This window comes from Eschrichtius robustus, chromosome 2 (assembly GCF_028021215.1).
Source record: "Eschrichtius robustus isolate mEscRob2 chromosome 2, mEscRob2.pri, whole genome shotgun sequence".
Classification (NCBI taxonomy): Eukaryota; Metazoa; Chordata; class Mammalia; order Artiodactyla; family Eschrichtiidae; genus Eschrichtius; species Eschrichtius robustus.
This window is the reverse complement of record NC_090825.1, coordinates 155,083,482-155,106,098: the sequence shown is the minus strand read 5'-3', so window position 1 is coordinate 155,106,098 and position 22,617 is coordinate 155,083,482. Positions and strand designations below refer to the sequence as shown.

Genomic DNA, 22,617 nt, shown 5'->3' with positions numbered 1-22,617 from the left:
CGCCTTTGTAGACCTGCCTGAGTTAATGCAGCATCTTGACAATAATTTTAAATACTGGAAGGGTCTGGACCAAATGAGGCTGCGGAGCCTCCGCCCGCCTCCGGAACAGTGGGCGACACTGCCTGGGGCCCTGACGCAGTGTCCCTCCAGTCACTTGGGATTCCCGAGGGCGGTCAGAGTTCCTTGGTCCTTTCGTCCCCCGGTCTGCAGAGCCTGTCAGAGCACACAGGGACGTCAGCAACCTTCTGTAGCCACCATCTGATGCCATTGCCATAAAGTGAGACTTAGTCCACTCAAGGTACCTGGGCCTGCTGCGGGGGCTCTTCAGAAAGTCACGTGAGAACCACGGTTTGCAGTCGCGTCCGTTAAAACATGAGCTCGGGACTGCCCCCGCAAAGGATGGAGATGGGCTTCCTGCCAGTGACAGAGAGTGTCTTGTTACAATTTCTCTCAGTTATGTTCAGCACTTAAGAACAGCTAATGGCAATCGGATCTTTTTTCACATCATAGAAGGTGCAATCCACTCACTTTGGAACACTACTGAAAGTGACTTCTCTTTTAAAATTGAACAGAAAATGCAGACAAAGAAATTTTGAAGTTGATTGTTAATATCAATTATTACAATGTTTTATTTATTTTATTAGAAGTTCAATATTTTGGGCTTCCCTGGTGGCGCAGTGGTCGGGAATCTGCCTGCTAATGCAGGGGACACGGGTTCGTGCCCTGGTCTGGGAGGATCCCACATGCCGCGGAGCAACTGGGCCCGTGAGCCACAACTGCTGAGCCTGCGCGTCTGGAGCCTGTGCTCCGCGACGAGAGAGGCCGCGACGGTGAGAGGCCCGCGCACCGCGATGAGGAGTGGCCCCTGCTTGCCGCAACTGGAGAAAGCCCTAGCACAGAAACGAAGACCCAACATAGCAATCAATCAATAAAAATCTTTAAAAAAAAAAAAAAAAAAGAAGAAGTTCAATATTTTCTATGAATTTAAAAATACTTCAAAGCCAAAGCCAACCTTAAATACCATGACCAAATTTACATGATTCATATTCATTAAATATGTATTACTTCGTGTACAGACTTATTTTCATAATGCAAATTTAAAATATAAAATGACACATTTTTACTGCAAAAAAAAAAAAAAAAACCACACTGGAGGCTAGATAATCCCTGATGTGTGATAAAGAACCACACTTTATGACTGAACTTTTCGAAAATGCTGAAATGTCTTTTGGGGAATCTTTTTATTCAATTGAGACTTAGGCCAGTCATCTTCATACATTCCCACTACACCCAGAGAGGATGGATTTGGCATCCAGGTTCATGTGTCTGGAGAAACAAAGGAAGAGTTCATACCTGCTCTGTAATTATTGAAAACTTAAGTTGACCTCAAATGTACCATGCTGCTTAAAATAGCAGAAAAGATCCTCTTTAATAACTGGCTTGGCTCTGAGCTAACCCACTAAAATATCAAATCACGAGAGTTATAATTGTGCCCAGTTCTGGCTGACCCTAGAGCTCTGCTGGGCCTCCACTAGGTTTAATAATGGCAAAATTCCTGAGTCTGTGCAGCCTATCTTCCAGTTGGAGGGGAGAACAGAAACCCATGTACATTATCTGGTAGGTTCGCCAGGAATAAATGCTATGGAGATTAAGCAGTATATGGTGAGGTGAGATTGTGGGCAGAGAGGAGCAAGGCTTTCAACTTAAACGGTAGACAGGATAAGTCTTACTGGGAAAGTGGAATTTGAACAGTCTAGAGGGAGGCAGATGAGTCAGACGTCTGAGGGAAAAGCATTCCAGATCATGGGAATAACCTCTGCAAGGCCCAGAGGAAGGATGCCAGTGTCCTCAGGGAAGAATTAGTAAATAATGTGGCTGGAATAGAGTCAGCAAGTAGGAGGGAGGGAAGGAGGAAAGGAGGACAGAGAAGATGTGCGTGGAATTCCCTGCATCACCATTTACTGATTGAGTGATCACAAACAGTTAATTCAACCTTCAAGTGTTCCAGTGAACTCAGTGCTTTTCCTATGGCCTATTGACCTCTCAAGAGTTTTGGAAGGATAAAATAATGTAGGGAAGTGACTTATAAGCCATTGTTACTGTTCAATACATAAGGATAGATGGGTAGACAGGTAGATATAGATAGATACATAGATACATAGATAGAGAGATGATAGATAGATAGACAGATAGATGATAGAGAGATAGAGATATATAGACAGATAGATAGATAGATACATAGAGAGATACATAGAGAGATAGATAAACAGAGAGACAGATAGATAGAGACAGATAGGGAGATAGAGAGAGAGAGAGAGGGATAGATAGGCAGATAGATAGATAGACAGAGAAGAGAGAGAGATAGAGAGATAGATAGATAGAGACATAGATAGATAGAGATAGACAGAGAGATAGAGAGATAGATAAGACACACAGATAGATAGATAGATAGACAGACAGAGAGATAGATAGATAGATGGATAGATAGACAGATAGAGAGATAGATAGATAGATAGACAGACAGACAGACAGATAGATACATAATAGTTAAGGACTGAATTTCTGTAAAATCATAATTTTAAATAATAGTTTCATTGAGATATAATTTACTTTCCATATTATTTAAAGTGTACAATTTAATGTGTTATGCATCTACCACCACAATCAATTGTAAAACTTTCATCCACCCCCCCCAAAAAAAATAATCTACTATAAGTCACTCACTCCCCCACTTCTCCGAACCCTAGGCAGCCACTAATATACTTTGTCTCTACAGATTTGCCTAGTCTGGACATTGCATACAAATGGAATCATACAATTACTTAGCATGTTTTCAAGGTTCATGCATGTTGTAGCATGTATCAGTACTTGATTTCTTTTTATGGCTGAATAATATTCCATGGTGTGGATATTACTGTGTTTCATTGATCATTCACAGTAAATGGCCATTTGGGTTATTTCCTGTTTGGGGCTCTTATGAATAATGCTGCTGTGGTTGGATTTACGCGCAAGTTTTGTATGCAGTTCTACATTTGTTTTTTAAATTAATAGACTATTTTGGAGCTGTTTCTGGCTTACAGAAAAATTAAGCAGAAAGGACAGAGTTCTCATACTTCCTTACCTCTCAACCCAGTTTGCCCTATTATTAACTTCTTACATTAGCATAATATATTTGTTATAGTTAATGAACCAATATTGATACATTATTACTAACTAATGTCCATGCTTTACTTTATACTTCACTCTTTGTTTTGTACATTATATGATTTTTGACAAATGTGCAATAACCTGTATCCACCATTACAGAACCATACACAGGAGTTTCTCTGCCTTTACAATTCCGGGCTTCACCCATCCTTTTCTCCCTCCCCACAACCTCTGGCAACCACTGATCTTTTGATTGTCTCCACACTTTTGCCTTTTCCTAAATTTCATATAGCTGCAATCATATAATATGCATGTAGCCTTTGCAGATTGGCTTTTTTTCACTTAGCAATATGCATTTAAGCTTCTTCCATGTCTTTTCATGGCTTCATAGCCTTTTCTTTTTAGTGCTGAATGCTATTCCTTTGTACGGATATACAATAGCTTGTTTATCCATTCACCTATTGAAAAACATCTTGGTTGATTTCAAGTTTTGGCAATTATGAAAGAAACTGTTATAAACATCCATGTGCAGGTTTTTATGGGGACATAACTTTTCAGTTCCTATGGGTAAATACCAAAGAACATGATTACTAGATCACTGTATGGTAAAAGTATGTTTAGTTCTGTAAGAAACTGCCAAGTATCCTGCTAGCAACAAATGAGAATTCCAGTTGTTCTGCATCGTCAACAACTTTGGGATTTCAGTATTTGGATTTTAGCCATTTGAATAGGTGTGTAGTGGTATCTCACTATTGTTCTAATTTAAAATTCCCTGATGACATGGAATGTGTAGCATCTTTTCATATGCTTATTTGCCATGTGTCTATTTTTTTTGTTTAATCATAGTTGTTTTGTTTTTTTTTAACCAACGCCTGGTAACTCTTGTCCTCCTCTGTCTATTTATATTGTCTTCTTTCTTTCTTGTTCTGTTTTTTTTTAATTTTTTAATTTTTTTTTTTTTGAGCTTTTGATCATTTAGTCTTTTTCCTGGTATGTCCAATTATTTTTTATATTAAAATTGGGCTTAACTTATTTTAGGAAACTATAAAGATACCTCCACATTCTGGATGTTGTTATCGTTCTCTTGAAAAGATTTCCTTTTGTCCACAGCAGACAGTTACTATAGGGACTGGAAACCTTAGTCCATTCTCAGTTTGAGCTCATTCAAAGCTGTTTTTCAGTCTGTGTGAAGGTTGCTCTATTTCTGTCTTGTCCTTCCTCTATGGGTGTTGCCCTTTGGGATTACCATATGAGCGTTTGGATTCTCCCTATTCCCAACTACCCATGTATTTGTTAGGCTTTAAATGTAATGGTTTCCGCAGCCCTGTGAGACTAAAGATACACTTAGCTTGTCATTCCATTAGTTGTTGCCTTTAGCTTGAGCTCTTGCCGTTTGGCTTCTGTGGTTAGAGTCTTTTGAACTCCTTGGCTTTTCAGCTCCTAGGCTGTAAGATTTGAATCAGTAAATGCCCCAAGGAGAAAAGCTGCACCAAATGTCAGGCTTGCGTCTGTGTTTCCCTTCTCTCCAAACTTGGCCCACATGTCTTGGTGTCTCTCTAACATTCAGATGCCAGTGAACAGATGTTTTCTTGCTTTATCCAGCTTTTCTAAAATGTCTTTAGACTTCACCTGATCTTATGTTATTATTCAACTATCATCTCAATTACCCCTAGGAAGAAAATCTACAATTTTATGTTTTATTTTCTTATTTTCTATATTACCTCAGTTTCTGTAGAGACCTTTTACCTGATTGTTCAGTCTAGTTCCTGTGTTACCAGTAAGATGGAGATAAGGTGGAGGCTAAGAATATTGGGGGGAAACCACTGATGAATGATAGGCCTCGTTCTTTTTGTTTTTCCTCTCCTTATTTACTCTGGCAGTCTACATTTGCCTTTCTTCATTTGACCCAGTTGCCCAAATAAGGAACCCACTCTGGCAAAGACCTGACTTTACTCTCATAAATGTCTGCATGTTAGGATTAGCTAGATGATGAACACCATGCCAAAGCTCTTTGTGCGAGACTTTTGCAGACTTCTGTTATCCCTTTAGTTTGCCTCTTGCTATCACTGCTCAGATTGTTGACGTTTTCTAAGATTCTGTAGGTCAAACCTCTCTACCTGCATACCAGATGAGCCCTTCTCTCTTTCCTGAGCTCACTTGCGGGAGGTTAGCCCTCGGTTTTTCTTTTTCCCCATCCAATCGTAATTGTTCATGAATTCCAAAAAGCCCTCAAAGTACCTGTCATCCCTTTCTCTCCTCTCTTTTTTCTCAACACTGTTAAGTATTAAGCATATATTTGCATACCTCTTTCTTACTTACAATGGAATACTGGAAGGCGCGATCATGCAGTGTGAGCCCCACCAAACTAGGACTCATACAACACTCTCCCCCAGGCCTAAACTTGTGACATCCACTGGTTTTCTTATAATATCTTATATGTATCTAAATTTGTAATGATTTAGTTAATTCCTGAGTTATGTGACAATAAGAAATCAGTCAAATTAGCACTACAGAAGTGCAGCTTAGACCTAGGGACCAGAACCAAGGACCACAAAAACCGATAAGTTTCACTTGTACTTCGTGTTTAACAAGTGCTGAGGGTGAATGGGAAGTGAGGGAAAAGGAGTTTAACTTCATATCACAGAAACTTGCACTAAAATGAAGAGGAAAATGACCCAGTTCCTGGTTCAAGTCACTATAATCTGCTTCAATAAATAATAACAGCACATGAGAAAAACAAACACTATATGATAGGAACAATGGATAATTAATTACCAGATCAGGGAGGACAGATGACACTTGCTATGGGATTTCATTAAAGAAGGATTCCAAAAAGCACTGGCTTCTTCTGAGAAGACTTCTTAGAACAGGCAGCATTTAAATTGAGTCTTGAACAAGTATATAGAGGGTAGGGAACAGGCCTTCCGGGCAGGGAACAGGCACAGTGTCAGCAATGGCACAAAGGGCTTATGGAATAGGGAACAAAACTGGCTGAACACAGGAGTGCTACGTGTTGGGGAATATGGGGGAAAGGCTGACTGAGGTTGGTTAAATGAAACATCATTAGACGGAAGAGAAAGTAGGTGGAAAGACAGATGGAAGACTGTGGAAAGCCTCTGAAGATGGAGGTCAGCATAATAATATTAAGAAATCAGTGGTACTTTGACACTGTATGAATGTCTAGGTTTAAAAAATCAAGAAAACACAATAAAAGAATAAACTACTGATATAATGATATGTAACCAAAGGCCAGATACCAAAGAATACACACTGTGTGATTCCATGTATGTCATATATGGTGATAGAGGTCAGCTTGGGTGTTGCCCTGGGGGAGTATGGAACAGAAAGAAGTAACAGAGAACCTTGTAGGGTGTTACAAATATTTTATAATACCTTGACCTGGTGTTGGATACATGGGTGCATAGAGATGTAAAAATTCAGTTATTAGCAATGCAACTGGTGTTTATTGTTTGTATGCATACATTAAAAAAAAACTCTAGTAGGTTAATTAGGCTGTCAGTTGTATGAAGTAAATTTTGGTCAAGGAATAGCCAAGGTAGTAATGCAGTAATAAGTTATACATGTGCTCACTGTGCTCTAGAATGTCACTACTGGAATACAAGAAGTATGTGTAAGAAAAAAAGACAAATATTCAATATTGATGGTTGGATGAGCTGAATAAATTAGATCACTCTACTTTCAATTTAAGAACTTGGCCAGTGTTTGGATACCTTTGAACAAAGAAAAAAAGGAAATACAATTGTTATTAAGCACATACTATGTATCAATCCCTGACTTATATTTTGACACATATAAACGTGGGAAATATTGCACCTTGTAACTGAGACAATGAAGATGAGCGAGGTGGCTGGTTTTGACACTAGAGGCTGAGAAAACAATCAGCTCATAATCGTAAGAAGTTTGAAGTCGGAGGAAAACAATCAAGAGGAAATACTGGTAAGTGCCAGGAGCTTCTGGAAACTACATAAGAGATGAAGACCCCAGAATTGTTGAGCTTTCTAAGAGGCCCAATGACTCAGGTAAAAACAGAAGGCTTAAAACTGAAACCTGAGGATATATGTATACATACAGCCGATACACTTTGTTACACAGCAGAAACTAACACAACACTGTAAAGCAATTATACTCCAATAAAGATGTAAAAAAAAAAAAAAATCCTGCAAAGTAACAATTGTTAGGACAAACAGTAAAGAATTATAAGAAAAATAATCACATGCCTGTCCCAACACAGAAATATCTTAAGCTCCATCTCAGCATTTCTCCGATTGGCCTTTCACAAAATACAGTCCCATCAGCTGAATATAGGTTTCTCAAGTAACTGTAAGACTGAATTAAAAAAATGAAATCAATTCCTTCCTCCAAAACTTTTCAGAGTATGTAATGTAACAAAGTGAAACTTGAATTTCATGTCGGGATGTAGAGTACCGCTCTTCCCAAATGCTTCTGTCTTGTAACTACATCAGCATCATCTAAAACCAGTGTTCTGCAGGACAGAGATTGTGAAACGCTGCTCTCATCATGTAAGATATCAGGTCCTTCTCAAAATCCATTCTTCCTTCTGCCCTTTCTCATGTTGTCCCTACCACCTGATGGGTCTCTCCTAAGCTCCACCTGCCAAAACCCTACCCATTTTTAGGATCCAAGAGATAATGAAGGCTTACATTACTAAAAAGCAGAGAAAGAAATCCCTTCCCAGGGATCTACATTTCCTTCCTAGGGAAAAGAAAAATTGTAAAGTATACCACAGTGACCTTAAGTCTATGAATGTAACTATGTTGTGTTACTCTGAGTTCTGTAAAAGTCAATGTGCTACAGTATATATGGATATGAATATTTGATCTCTTACATGTAGATCTTGCTGATGACTTTCATCATGAGCGAGGTTAATGATTAAGGAGCCACTGTATTTGGCTCAGCCCTTATAACCAGGGAATGTTAAAATTGGAAAGGTCTCTAGATATTAGCAAATCAATCCACCTCATATTCTAAGTAAGGAAACTGAGACGTTCATAGATTCGATATTTATATTAACAAAGGATAAGGATAGAAGATATTGGCAGATATATCTTTTAGAGTAAGAATTTAGAGATTTTTGTAGAATACTAAGACATTATGTCCACTGATACTGAGACAATGTGTTTTTTTGTTTGTTTGTTTTTTTAATTAATTAATTTATTTATTTTTGGCTGCGTAGGGTCTTCGTTTCTGTGCGAGGGCTTTCTCTAGTTGTGGCAAGCGGGGACCACTCTTCATCGCCGTGCGCGGGCCTCTCACTATCGCGGCCTCTCTCGCTGCGGAGCACAGGCTCCAGACGCGCAGGCTCAGCAGTTGTGGCTCACGGGCCCAGTTGCTCCGCGGCATGTGGGATCTTCCCAGACCAGGGCTTGAACCCGTGTCCCCTGCATTAGCAGGCAGATTCTCAACCACTGCGCCACCAGGGAAGCCCAGAGACAATGTGTTTCTTAGTCGTCATTTTCTATTGCCGTGACGAAGCGAGGTGGTAGTCAGTAGTTGTACAAAGGGAAAAAGATAACTTTACAAACTCCCAATTTATATACACAGGGAAATTCATCATTCATGTTACTTAAGCTAACTGGATGCAGTTTATCAGCTACATTGAGGAATGGTGAAGTGTCTATACAATTAACATGTTAGTTTCTGTCATGAGCTCCCTGTTGTTCAAGTGAGTTAATGGTCAGCACTCAACTAGGCACTTAGAGTCCATTATAAATCTGGACTAAACGTTTATCTGTGGCATCTTTATTCTTCTTTGGTGCCCTCAGGCAGAATTAGCTCTCTTATGTTTTGATAAATTCAAGTATTAAACAGGGCTAAGGTTTCACAAGTTCTTTGGCCTAAACATGGGGGTAAGGAGGACCAATGAGCTGGAGTACTTCTAGATTTGAGAATGGTCAGATTGAGGAAGAAGAGTCTTATACCAGAGGTGAAAGAAGACTGATTAGAATTACCTATTTTTAAAAATTCCAACCCTTTTCAATGTTCTAAAGTGATCATGAAGTACATGGGTATGCTAGGAAGTAAGGGAGTCAACCAAGAATATTCTGTAAAAGTTTGTGGATGGCAATAAAGAGGCAAGGAAGATAGAGAACATACTAGAAAAGGCTTCGGTTGGCCATAATGAAGTCAGAAGGAGAAGGAGAAGAAGAATGACAGATGCAATGGGAAAGAGAAAGCAAGAATAGAGAAGCAAAAGGGAAAGTAGAAAAATGAGACAAATTTGGAGAAGGAAATGAGGAAGAAAACTGGATGAAAGAGGGAAGCACTGATGGTAGACCACATGACACTCAAAACTTAACACGATGGAGCTTCCCTGGTGGCGCAGTGGTTGAGAATCTGCCTGCCAATGCAGGGGACATGGGTTCGAGCCCTGGTCCAGGAAGATCCCACATGCCGCGGAGCAAATGGGCACGTGAGCCACAATTACTGAGCCTGCGCGTCTGGAGCCTGTGCTCCGCAACAAGAGAGGCCGCGATAGTGAGAGGCCCGCGCACCGCGATGAAGAGTGGCCCCCGCTTGCCACAACTAGAGGAAGCCCTCGCAGAGAAAGGAAGATCCAACACAGACATAAATAAATAAATAAATAAATAAATAAATAAATAAATAAATAAATAAATAAAATTAAAAAAAAAAAAAAACTTAACACGATGCACATTTAAGATGTGCCACAAATGGCCATGGTCATTACCCTCAAATAGTTTACAATATGTGTTTCAAAGACATTTATAAATTGAAAATGCCATTAAAATAAGTGCCAGGGTAAAAGTATTCATGGAATTGTATGGGAGAATAAAAAGTCTCCCATCAAAGAGCCTTCTGAGACATAGGAAAAAAAAGAAAAACCTAAAACGCATAAGACTCTTCCTATTTTCATTTCCAATGATACACCCCAATCTTGATGATCAATCAGCAATTCAAATGTCAACTATAAACCCAGTATCTTATTAGCTGCTATGCAGTATACTGGAGCAATAGAAGAGAGAGGACCTCAAACCCTCTGTTCCCTCAAATTGAAAGGCAGGCTTCCTGACCCCTCCAGACCACTACTGGACATAGGGAACACACACTAATGTTTCAGGACCCCAACCAACAGTCACCTGCTTTGTGATTACTTCCGTGACACACCCCCACTAACACCACTGACTTTGCTGCTCCTACGGGACATTACATACATTTCCTATTTTAACACATACCACAGTGCATTATAATTATGATTGCAGATACATGGTCTAACAATTTAAAGAGAATGATGACTTTTTTGCTCTTTACATCTTGCTATTTCCCTTCTCATAATATTTCTTGAAGAGAAACCATAAGAATATAAACAAACGCAAAAGACAGAAAATATACAAAACGTGTGCTTTGCGGCTTAACACAAACTTAAGTAAAATTAGTTCTGACAGCATCCAGCATGACAAACTTCCATGGTACAAATGAGAATGGACCAAGGTTTGAGCAGGTACAGGAGACAATCCAGGCATGAACAACACCAAGGAAAGGTAGACAGGAAGTAACATGGTGTGTAGGAAATCACGAGACCAGTCTGATGGGAAGAGACTTAAACAAGACTGAAACTCACTTTCTAAACCTCCATCTCCAATTGGACAAGTCGCAAGACACAGGTGCACCAAAGTGGCCTATTTATTCAATCCCTTTAATGGGGAGGAACAGTTTAAAATTTTACCCGTTTAGTTTGCCCCAAAAGCAAATATCAAATGTTGGCAGGACACAATGAAAGCTTACCTTTGTTAACGTAGTTAAGTCTCCCTCTCTCAGAACTAGCCCATTTAGCTCCAGGTTCCTTATTGCACCCGACGCACTTACACAGCATTCATGAGCTTTACACAACTGGAAGGTCACATCTTTATTTCTTATTGCAGGAACACAACTTCTGGAAACTTTATTTCTGTCACAACCTAAAGCAAAATTATTGTAAAATGAGTGATGTAAACCGTACCTTTTATCATCATTAAAAAGCATCTAAAAAGAAAAAAAAGCATCTGCTCTGTGCTAAGGATTAGAAACGACTCCTGCCCTTAAAGCCTCATTAAGGAGGGACATGTATAAACTCAAAATTTCAATCACATGAGATAAAGAACCATAACCTTTATGCACACAGGTTCCTATGGAGGCAAAAAGTTATATCTAAGTGACCGCTTCATGATAACCCTGAAGTACAATCGAGAAAGCTGAGGGTCTGCAGAGTTGGAGGAGGAGGTGCAGTAACTGCAGAGGGAGCACCTGTGCAAAGACACTCAAGCCTGACACCTGCTGGGCACTGTAAATACTGCAGGTGGGGATGACTTAAGGCCAGGGGTCCAAGTGTGAGAAGGGACAGAAAATAGAGATGTTGGTCGAATCAAGCCTGGGAGAGAGCATGGCTCGTATCCCACAGGTGATGAGCCCTGGGGCGACCACTGCCTGAGTAAGGGTGCCTCCGCTGATTAGAAAAAGGCGCCCCGCTGCTGAAGGACCGATTAGATAAAGGGAGTGATCACAAAAAGCTCCCCTTCCTCAGGGCCAAAGAGCCCCAGGAGGCTTGGCCGAGCACAGTTCAGACTACACGCCTCTGGGCAGAGCACACGCTGGGCGGCTAGTGTGCACTAACTCTGTGTGGGCAAGTCATTAGCAGCATCATTTTAGGCGTATCTTTTCATGTTAGAAGATCACTCAACCCGAGTAGGCAGATGAACTTAGAGGAACTGAGTCCAGGGGCCGCGAAACCACCCAGGAGCTTCTGCCATAGTCCGGGCAAAATGTAATGTGGATGAAGAAGCAAATTTACGAGGAGGCCAAAATCTACAAGCTAGACCCACTGGATGAAAAACACAAAGAAAGTTCAGTGAAGGAACTATGAAGAGAATGGGCTCTGCAATAAATTTTTCTTACAATCAAGGTAAAATATTAGGCAACATTAAGCACAGTGGCCTTTAAGGTCCCTTCCAGCTCTAATTTCTTTTGATTTCTAACTTATTACTCTGGTTAAGTAAAGTCCCTTCAGAGCGACAGAACAGTTCGTACACCTGAATAGGATGCAAAGAATAATCTGACTTCTCTTCACCAGGGGATGAGTTGAACTGTCCTTGCAGAAGAGATAACACATGGTGTGAACCCCAGATCCTAGAAAAGGGCCAGGCACACAATAAGTATTCAGCTTTTTGAAAACAAATGAACAATCATTTCCTCTCCTAGATCTTCACACCCTTCCTCTGCTGGCTACTTTCTTTCAGCTTATAAACATCCTCAATATACCCACTGAAAAAGCTCTCAGACCTATGACTCTTTGGATCTTCTTGTGGGTAACCTAAGTCTCTCCCATGCCTTCAAACACCTGTCCTCCCAAAAAGCCCAGATCTGTACCTTGGGCCCAGACCTGTCTACCAGGCCCCTCGAAAGCACTGAAGATGAAGTAAGATCCTCTCCCCAGCCCCAATCCCTTCCTACTGTGCTCTGTATCTCACAAAAAGATGCAGCTGTAAACTGTAACCCACGCTTGCTGCCCTCCCTTTTCTAACTGGTCACCAGGCCCCACCCATTCCCTCTCGGATCTCCGAAATCCAGTCCAACCTTTTACAACTTAGGTGGGACCCTTGGATTACAATTCACCCTGCACCCAATCAAGTGCTTTCCACATGCAGGTCCGAGTGAGTCTCTAAACCAGAAGTCCATCTCACTGTTGTTTAGCGTTTCCCACAGCCTTCAGGATAAACATCCAAACTTCTGATAGGACAAAGAAGGCCCTTTTCTGTTTGGTCCCAGTAGGTTTCCAGTATCAACTCTCATTTCTTTCCCAAAACCTGAGTTCCACTCGTGTACCTTAGTTTTGCCATATTTTCTTATATTTCTCAAACTTTGACACACACTGCTCCCTCCTGCCACCCCAGGAGCTTCTACATATCCTTAGAAAGGATGGCGCCTCCTCCAAGAAGCCTGAACTCTCCCTTCCAAGATTCTGTGCTCTGCAAAGGGGAAGGGGGGGGGAGGGATAAATTAGGAGTTTGGGATTAACATATACACACGACTATATATAAAATAGGTAATCAACAAGGACCTAATGCATAGCACAGGGAACTCTACTCCATATCCTGCAATAACCTGCACGGGAAAAGAATCTGAAAAAGAATGGATACATGTATAACTGAATAACTGTGCTGTACACGTAAAACTAACACAATATTGTAAATCAAGTATATTCCAATATAAAAAAAAATTAAATTAAAAAAAAAAAGATTCTGTGCTCTGCAGCACCAGAACTCACTTCCTTCCAGAGCACTGACTACTGTGCTTGTGTTTACTTGCCGCCCAGTAGAAGGGGAGATGACCTAGGGCATAAGCATCGTCTCCAGCAGCCCTTGGTTCTGACAACTCATTCAAGTGCCAGGATACTTTACACACATAACCTGCTTAATTAATTCTAAGAACCCACAGAAAGAGTGGTTTTTAATGTCATTTTACAAGTGTGGGGATTGCAGTTCAAAAGTAACCTGGGCTTCCCTGGTAGCGCAGTGGTTGAGAGTCTGCCTGCTAATACAGGGGACATGGGTTCGAGCCCTGGTCTGGGAAGATCCCACATGCTGTGGAGCAACTAAGCCCGTGCACCACAGCTACTGAGCCCGTGCACCTAGAGCCCATGCTCCGCAACAAGAGAAGCCACCGCAATGAGAAGCCCGCGCACCGCAACAAAGAGTAGCCCTCGCTTGCTGCAAATAGAGAAAGCCCACGTGCAGCAACAAAGACCCAACGCAGCCAAAGACATAAATAAATAAATAAATAAAAATCAAAATTTTAAAAAACACAAAAACACCATCACAGAAATATCCAGAATAATATTTGACCAAATAACGGGGCATGGTGGCCCAGACAAATTGACATGTAAAATTAACCACCTAAGCCATAGTTTTGTCATCTTTTACTGAGAAATTTGACTTATCTGAACTATTTTGATACCTAGAAGATACCTTCTAGAGGTAACACCCTCAGTTTTTGACATGGTAGGCAGCAGAGGGAAAGAGCCCATTTGCCCAGTCAGATGACACCTAAAAGGATAAAATGCTGTCTTCTCTCTCCAACCCACAAGGATGAATGCCAAAAACACATCACTTATATCTGCTTTAGCTAACATATGATACGTCTGGAACAGACCTATGCTCCCAGCAAGTCTCATGAAATGCTGTTTCATTAACTGGAGACTTTACTTGCTAAGATTAGAAGCAAAAGAGGGTGGTGGATGAAAAACTGCCCAAGGATATAAGTTCATGCAAGGGAGCAGGAGAGAGAATGGGTATCCGAAGATGTGCGCTCTGAGCCAACACTAATTCCACAGCATCAGGTTGTAATTCAGGGAGCCAAACTGCTGGGGGTTTTTTCCCCCTCTTTTTTTCCCCCAAAGAGGGACAAATCAAGCATACTGACAAAGGAAGAGCATTAGTCACCACAGGTAAACTCCTTTTTACAGGTGATATCGCAAATGATTTGGCTCAGTGTAGACTATGATTTGGCTCCACAAACCATAAGCTAGAGCATTTCATTCCAGGTCCCTCCTCAAATATCCATGATAGGTAGAAGTATGGCATCAGTAGTTTTTGAAATCTTCCCAGGGGATTGTAATATGCAACCAGGGCTGAGAATCTGGAGATGTAGAGAGAATTTAAATTGAACTTTAGTTAAACAGTAAAACAAGCTCTGACTCTACTGGCTGGAGCTAGACAAGGGATATGGATTTAGTGGGATGAGAAGATAAAGAACACCAGGGAGTAAATCAAATGCTTTACACCTGTGCTTAGCTAATTGTTACTCAGATAATTCAGACAATCTTACAGCACCTGAACCCTGAAATTCCTTAGTTCTGTTTAAAAAAAAAAGTAACTCTTCAAGTACCTGAACTCTGAGAATCATGTAAATCATAAAGAAAAAGAAGAAATCTTACTTTCTGAATTAGTTGACTTCATATATACTGTTTCACTTTCATGATATTAACTAGATATCTTTCTTTCCATTTTATGTTTGAGGAAAGTAAGGCTTTAAAAATCTCAGTAATTTTCTCAAGGTCACTTGTTAAGGGTGTGGTAGGCAGCATAATGGCTCGTAAAAATGCCCTCACCCTAATCCCTAGAACCTATTAATATGTTACCTTACATGGTAAAGAGGACTTTGCAGATATGACTGAAGTTATAGACCTTGAGAGAGAAAGATTATCCTGGCTTACCTCATGGAACAAATCTAATTGCATGAGTCCGTAAAAGCAGAAAACCATTCCCAACTGTAGAAAGAGAGAGAGATGTCCTAATAGAAGCAGAATCAGAGAGATGCAACATTTTGGGTTTTGTAGGTGGAGAAAGGGGACTCTGAGTCAAGGACTACAAGTGACCGCTGGAAGCTGATAAAGTCCAGGGAGCAGAAACACCCCTAAGAGCCTCCAGAAAAGAATGTAGCTCTGCCAACACTTTTTTTTTTTAAACCATCTTTATTGGAGTATAATTGCTTTACAATGGTGTGTTACTTTCTGCTTCATAACAAAGTGAATCAGCTATACATATTCATATATCCCCATATCTCCTCCCTCTTGCGTCTCCCTACCACCCTCCCTTCCCTATCCCACCCCTCTAGGTGGACACAAAGCACAGAGCTGATCTCCCTGTGCTTTGTGGCTGCTTCCCACTAGCTATCTATTTTACATTTGGTAGTGTATATATGTCCATGCCACTCTCTCACTTCATCCCAGATTACCCTTCCCCCTCCCTGTGTCCTCAAGTCCATTCTCTATGGCTGAGTCTTTATTCCTGTCCTGCCCCTAGGTTCTTCATAACCATTTTTTCTTTTTTTTTAGATTCCATAGATATGTGTTAGCATACGGTATTTGTTTTTCTCTTTCTGACTTACTTCACTCTGTATGACAGTCTCTAGGTCAATCCACCTCACTACAAATAACTCAATTTCATTTCTTTTTATGGCTGAGTAATATTCCATTGTATATATGTGCCACATCTTTATCCATTCATCTGTCGATCCTGCCAACACTTTTACTTGACTCAATTGAGACCAATGTCAGACTTGTAAGGTAATAAATTTACGTTGTTTTGAGTCACTCAATTTGTGGTAATTCGTATGAAAGCAATAAAAAGCAAATACAGAGGTCCTACAAGAGCCAGGCTATATATTTATATTTAAGTATTTCTAAAATGAATTTAACCTTGTGATTGACAGCAGCAGCAGCTTCCAAGGGATCCCACCACACACCTGAGGCAAAAGCAGCCTAATAAAGAAGCAGTGACAGCAGCAGGTCACTGACCCACACTTGGGGTAGAGGGGGATTGGATCTACTGTAGCAGCAGCATAGCCTGAATGGGAATGCATCCTCCTGTGACACTAGTCCCATCAACATTAGTCTAATCTGCTACCATCTGCTGTGCCAACAGGCCCAACATATACAAACCCTCCAACTCAGCAGCATTAAGTGAGCCAGGCTCAGTGTTTCCTGAAACTCATATCCAATGGCACTGGAAAGCCCAGATATCACCTACTGTTATGAAAACATAAAAAAACAATAACAGAAGACTGGGAACTTCAGAAAGAAAAGGGGAACAATGGAATGGGTGAAAACAAATGGGGTAAATATAAGAGACTATCATTAGCCTCATGAGTTTCTTAAATTCTATATGATGGTCAAAGCAAAAATTATGACACCATCTGATGTGGTTCTCAATGTATCTAAAGGAAATACTACAGAAAATCATACTTTAAAACTGGGGAATACTAAGAGACCTAAATGGAAGTAAAATTTTGAAACTTCACTTGAAATAATAAAACACTGATTCCAGTAGGCTATGATAAGTTACATATGTATAGTGTAATGCCAAAAGCAACCACTAAGAAAACTATACAAACAGTATACACAAATGATCATAAGTAAATTAGATTAAAATGGACTTATTAAAAAATGTTTAAGTAACCCACAAGAAGGCAAAATAAGAGAAACACAGGATTGAGAAACTAAGGTAAAAGACAAAACAAAAAATAAAATGGTAGATCTAATCTTTAACATAGCAATAATTACATTAACTGTAAATGATCTAAATAACCAAGTCAAAGACAGAGATTGGAAGAGTAGATGAAAAACTCACAAGCATGATCCAACTATATACTGTCTATAAGAAGCTTACTTTAAACATCATGATATAGGTAGTTCAAAGTAAAAGGATGAAAAAGATATATCATATGAACATTAATCAGAAAAAGCAGGAATGGCTATATTAATACCAGATCAAGTAGATTTCAGAGCAAAGGAAATTATTAGGGGCAAAGAGGGTCATTACATAAAGATAACAGGAATAATCCACCTAGATGACCTAGTGATACTAAATGTGTACGCACCAAACAACAGAACTTCAAAACACATGAAGCAAACACTGAAAAAGGTAAAAGGAGAAACTTTTAAATCCACAATTATTATTTGAGACTTCAACACAGCAATTTATAGAACTACCAGAGAGAAAAATCAGCAAGGATATGGAAGAACTGAAAACATCATCAATCAACAGGATATAACTGACATTTAAAGAACACACGCAATAAAAGCAGAATACATATTCAAGTGTCCATGGAACATTCACTCATATACCATATACTGGGTGATAAAAAAACATTAGCAGATTTAAAAGAATTAAAATCATAGAGAGTATGTTCTCTAGCCATAATGGAATCAGACGAGAAATCAATAATAGAAAGACAACAGGAAATTCTTCAATCACATGAAAACTAAACATCACAATTCCAAATAACTCATGGGTAAAAAGTCAAGGAAAAAATTTTAAATGCATAGAATAAAAGAAAATGGAGCTGTAACAGATCAAAGTTTGTGGAATGAAGTGAAAGCAATGCTGAAAGGGAAGTTTATAGCACTAAATTGGGAAAGTAAATATTACAAAGCAATAATCTAATTTTCTATATTAAAATACTAAAAACGGAAGAGGAAAAAACACTATAAACAAGCAGAAAGAAGGAAATAATAAAGATGAAACAAAAATCCATGAAACTGAAAACAGGAAAATAGGGGGGAAAAATCAATGAAACAAAAGGCTGGTTCTTTGAAATAAACAATCTAATCAATAAAGATGTAGCAAGACTGATCAAGATAAAAAGAGAGATGGCACAAATCACAGATATCAGAAATGCAACCAGGGATACCATGACATATCCTGCAGGTTAATAAGGGACAAGTTATTACGAACAAGTCTACACTATAAATTCAAAAATGTAGATGAAATGGACCCATGCTTCTACACCCAAAACTACCAAAACTCAGCCAAGATGAAATAGATAATCTCAGTTTTCCTGTAACCATTAGAAACACTGACTTTTCATTTAAAAACTCCCAAAAGAAATATTCAGGCTTAGATGTTTCACTTTTACCCAAGACTTAAAGAATTAACACCAATTTTACATGACTTGATAAGAAATAGAAGTAGAGGGAACAGTTCCTAATTAATTTTATGAAGCCAGTATTACCTTGATACCAAAACCAGACAGGGATAGTATAGAAAGAAGAAAACTACAGACCAATATTTTTTATGAAATTGGCTGTAAAAATCCTCAGCCAAATATTAGCAAATTAAATCCAGAAATATATAAAAAGAATAATATACCATGACCAAGTGGTATTTATTCCAGTTATGCAAAGTTGGTTAAATATTTGAAAATCAAACAATGTAATCCACCATATCCAATAAATTAAGGGGGAAAAGTCATGCGATCCTATCCATTAAGGCAGAGAAAGCATTTGACAAAATCCAATCCCATTCATGATTTTAAAAAAAGAAGAAAGAAAACTCCAAGCAAACTAGGAATAGAAAAGGAACATACTGAAACTCATAAAGATGATCTACAAACAACCTATACCGACATTATATTTAACTGTGAAAGACTGAATGCTTTCTCTGTAAGATCAGAAACAAGGCACCGATATCTGCTCTCACCACTTTTATTAAATATATTACTGGAGGTTCTAGTAAGAAAATAAAGCAAAAATAAATAAATACATAAATTTAAAAGTTAAGTTTTTAAAAAGTTTATTTAAAAGATAAAAGGACTATTCCTACTATGTTGAATAGGAAGGAATATATCCTACTGAATGTTGAATAGTAATATATCCTATTATATTGAATAAGGAAAAGTAAAACTGTCTACATCTGAAGATGAGATGATAATCCAAATGGAGACAATACCAAGGAATCCACAAAAAGCTTGAGAAATAATATTAGTTTGTAAATGTTTTAGGGTACAAGATCAACACAATTTTATCAAATTATATATAACAAATGTGTAGAAGCTTAAATAAAAATATGTGACGCCATTTACAACTGACCTAAATAAATACTGAAATATAAGCCCAATAAGACATTTATAGGACCTGTATACCGAAAATTACAAAATGCTGATCACGAAAATTTTAAAAGTCCCGAACAAATAGGGAGACATACCTTGTTCATGGATTAGTAAACACAACATAATAAAGATGTCAATTCTCCCCAAGTTAAGAGGCTTAACACAATTACTCTTAAAATGCCCTCAAGGTTTTTGTGGATATAGACAAGCTTATTCTAAGATTTATATGGTAAGAAGAGGCTGAAGAATAGCTAAAACAATTTGTAAAGGAAGATTAAAATGGGAGGAATTAATCTACCCAATTTCAAGATTTTGCAGTAATGATGGAGGGTAGATACATAGATCAATGGAATGGAACAGAGAACCCAGAAAGAGACTGACATAAATACATTTAACTTGTTTTTGACAGCAGTGCAAAAGCTATCAAGGAAGAATAGACTTTTCAAAAAATGGTACTGAAACAGTTGGACATCCCTCGACAAAAACAAACAAACAACAAATGAACCTTAACCTAAACCTTACACACCTTACACAAAAATTAAATCAAAGTGGATCATAATCTTAAATGTAAAAGCAGGACATTTTTAGGAAAAAAAAATAGGAGAAAATCTTTGGCATCTAGAACTAGGTGGATAATTCTTAGACTTGACACCGAAAGTATGATCAACAAAAGCAAAAACTGATAAATTGGATCTCATCAAAACGAGTTAAAAATGCTTCATAGAAGATCCTTTTAAGTGGATGAAAACTCAAATTACACAGTGGGAAAACATATTTGAAAATCCCATATGAGACAAATGACTTGTATCTATAATATACAAAGAACTCTCCAAACAACTTAAAAAAATCCAACTAGAAAATAAGCAGAAGACAGGAACAGACATTTCATGGAAGAGAATATACACATGGCAAAGAAGCACATGAAAAGATGTTCAACGTCGTTAGCCATTAGGGAAATGCAAATTAAGACCATAATGAGATATCAGAGAATAACTAAAATTAAAGTATAGTGACAACATCAAATGCTGGCGAGTACGTAGAAAAATTATATCACATCACTGGTGGGAAAATAAAACGGTTTAGCCACTCTGAGAAACAGCTTGACAGTCTCTTTTAGTCCTAAAAGTAGATTCACCCTACAATGCAGTAATTGTACTCTTGAGCATTTATCCAAAAGAAACAAAAACTTAATGAAGTTCCCACAGAAACTTACACATAAATGTTCACAGCAGTTTTATTTATAATAGCCAAAAACTGGCAACTACCCAAATGTCTTTCAATGGGTGAATGTTGAAACAAATTGTGATAAAATCTTATGATAGAATACTACCGAGCAACAAAAAGGAACAAATTATTAACATATGCAAAAATTGAAATGAACTTCAAGGGAATGATGCCGAGGGAAAAATTTTAAAAAGCCAATCTCCGAAGATGAAGTAATTCATGATTATGTTTACATATTATTCTTAAAATAACAAAACTGTGGAGATGGAGAACAGATTAGAAGTTGCCAAGGGTTAGAGATGGGGGTAGAAGGTACAGCGGGGGAACTTTGTGAGTTTTGGGGTCCCAGTACAAATAATACAGCAATCTTGGTTTTAATCCCTAAAGATTTTTAAAAGCAATTCCTAATAAAGGTGTCCAGATATTTAGCAATGGCAGCAGATTAGAGGTATAGCTCCCCAACATGACAACTTCGAAAGAGATCTATACTATCAATACTAATTTAATGTATATGTTAATTTTTAAAAGGCCAGTCACAATACTTAACTGGTACATATCTTAACGATATTATTCTGGGTATCCAGCTACACCAGATGGACTAGCAGGATTCTCTGTACACTCAATTCTTATTTAAGACAGTAAATCTTATAATAAGACAGTGAAAAAAAGAAAAAGAAAAAAAACAAACCTCAACTACAGTTGGATGTTCTCACAGGAAGATGAGGTGAAAATATGTAGCAGCGGTTCAAAAGCTTAAGCAGTGGCACCTAAATTTGGCTGCACATTAGTAACATCTGAAGCACTTTTTAAAAACCCTCACACCGACGGTTGGTCATCCTAGACCAATAAAATCATTTTAAATCTCCTCAGACGATGCCAATGTCTAGCCAGAACTGAGAACCAGCGGACTAAGCAGAAGGGGATGTTTCTACAAAGATCTCTTAACAATAAGTCATTTCACCCAATCAGATTTACCTCCTCGCAAAGGGGTAAAGAAGGCTAGATGTTGTCCATACTTGCTTAGCTTTAATTAGCACTTGTGACTTGCCCAAAACCTACATCATGTTTCCCCTAAATTTCATGTTATTCCCTAAATTTTTCAAACCCAGAGCTAAGGGGTTTGCCAGGATGAGATTTTAAGTGCTCACACAGGGGAAGTCCCTGGCAAACCAGGACAGCGGTCACTCTACATTGAAATATAAAGCATCCTAAATAACGCTGCCACTGCTCCCAGATACTAGTCTGTGCCAACCAGTGGAGAAAAGGCATTCTCCATTATTACCACGGCAAATGCTGCTGTACTTGCCTTGGCTAGTCCCTATCTTTTCCAGGCGCCACTCCCCTTCACCTGCTGGTGGACGTTTTGGCCAGCTGACAATGCAGATACTTTCAAACTTTAAGATGAATAAAAATCATCTGGAGGGCCTGTTATAACAGAGATCACTGAGCCCCACCAGAGTTGCTGATTCCATAGGGCTGGGACCGGGCCCTAAAACTTGAATATCTAACACATTATCAGGGGACGCTGGTAAAGCTGGTCCGGAAAAAGAAACCCGACGTGTCAGATCATAAAGTATGGAAGGGCAAGCCCGCCGGCAGTCCAGGCCCGGGAGGACCGGGGTCCCCAGCCCTACAGAGCCAACGGCAGCCCAGCTCGGCGCCCCTCGGAAGCACGGGGTCCCCGCGGCCGAGTCTGTGCCCCCGGCCGGCCCCGGCTCCCCTCTGCCCACCTTGCACGCGGGGGCTGGAAACGGCCTCGGAGAACGACGGCGAGGCGGGAAGGGGGGCTCCAAAGAGGGTCTGGCGACTCGAGTCGCTCCGTTTCTC

At 39.2% G+C, this 22,617-nt stretch overlaps 1 long non-coding RNA gene across 3 annotated transcripts in view; it reads right to left on the bottom strand.

Annotated features, from left to right (window-relative positions):
- The window catches only part of LOC137759786 (uncharacterized), a 63,448-nt gene that overhangs the window by 40,425 nt on the left and 406 nt on the right, over positions 1-22,617 (bottom strand). For all 3 annotated transcript variants that reach the window (XR_011073199.1, XR_011073201.1, XR_011073200.1), the window contains exon 2: positions 10,930-11,102. This is a non-coding gene — a long non-coding RNA (uncharacterized lncRNA). The remainder of the gene's footprint in view (positions 1-10,929; positions 11,103-22,617) is intronic.